Source organism: Arachis ipaensis, chromosome B05 (assembly GCF_000816755.2).
Source record: "Arachis ipaensis cultivar K30076 chromosome B05, Araip1.1, whole genome shotgun sequence".
Taxonomy (NCBI): Eukaryota; Viridiplantae; Streptophyta; class Magnoliopsida; order Fabales; family Fabaceae; genus Arachis; species Arachis ipaensis.
In genome coordinates this window covers 112631810-112633453 of record NC_029789.2, presented here as the reverse complement: position 1 = coordinate 112633453, position 1644 = coordinate 112631810, and positions in this window count along the sequence as shown.

The following is a 1644-nucleotide window of genomic DNA, read 5'->3' as shown; positions in this document are numbered from 1 at the left end:
ATTTTAAAATTTTATATGCAACATAGGTACATATAATAGAACAAAAGATAAAAAATAAGTAATAAAGATGAATAAATTGAGAATAAAATAAAATATATAAAGTCATGAAGAGAATAAAATACTAGATTAACAAATTATTTGAATTAAAATTTGCAATTGAAAATATCAAAAAGAAAAAAACAATGAAATTGGAAGATACATAGAGTCATAGAAAGTTATATAAAAAAATATAAAGAATTTGAAATTTACCTTTTGATAAACAGAAGATGACTACTAGATAAGAAATAGAAAAAGAATGTTAAAAATATAAAAAATAAAAAGAGAATTTAAAGGAATAAAGGAGTGACGGCACAAAAACTAAATTTAATTAGGTTAAATAATAGTAAAAATAATAAAAAATAAAAAGTAAATTTGGGACTTTAGCCAATTGAATTTAATTTATTTATAGTGGAGTCATTTAAAATTTAAAGTGAAGACACATTATATATAACTATTTTTTTAAAAAAAAAATTGAAAACTCAGTGGGGGCAAGTGCCCCTTCATAGTTGTTACTGGGTGGTGCTTGACTAAAAATTTAGAATTGTTGTTATTTATCTTGTTATCATCTTATGTTTTACTAGAAGCTATGCTCTTAGTTGATGAACATATTTAATACACGAGGATTAACAAATTTTTTTAAAAATTTAAAATTTAAGTTTACTGCTGAATTTATCGTCAGATAAATCTGCCAGTAATTATTAATTTAGTTATTAATTAATAATATATTACCGTCGGATTTAGTTACCAAAAAAATTTTGACAGTAAAAATTACCAATGAAAATTTTTCGACAGTAATTAGCAGGGAACGAAAAAATCCGTCAATAAATAATTACCAGCGAGATTTATATCATCAAATTTATTCTGAGAGTAATTTTGATAGTACCCAACAAATTTCTTATAGTATTAAAGCACGTTTTTTAACTGTTATCAAATAAACAACTTTAAAAAAAATTATTTTTGCCTTCTTTATATGAGTGGTGACCGTTTTATTTACCCTAACGGAAAACGTTTTTTATTTATTCAATTTTTGCTGCCTTAATTAATTATATTGGTGAGGCAAAATACCGTAATTTTTTTGCCTAGCTAAAAGAATTTAATTTTGGAGACGAATGCCCTAACAAGATGAAATCATCCTATGAATATTTACTGTTGTTAAATTTGATTAGTCGCTAATAAATTACTATAGAAAAAACATACTATATCACATACTTAAATTTGCATACTAAGAAATTTCAATGCATGCATAGCTTCAAAATTCAGAGCACGTATGAAGCATACTGAAAAGATATTAGCTTGCTAATGTATTTACTGCATTTTGCATGACTATGTTGTCTCCTCGTTCCCATCTTCATTTTCGTCAATAATTTGGTAGTTGGCATTGTAGTCATCTTCATTATTGCTATTATTTTTATTCCGATCTATTTTTCTGCCTTCATCAATATCTAACTCATATTTATCCTTATTTGTAGTCAATTATGCGAACTATACATATTAGGAGAATTTTATGGTAGCATTAATTTTGGTTATTAAAAATAGTAGAAATTTGATCTATAAATAAATTACTAACACATCACAAAAGAATTAAATTTAAAATTAAAATAATTC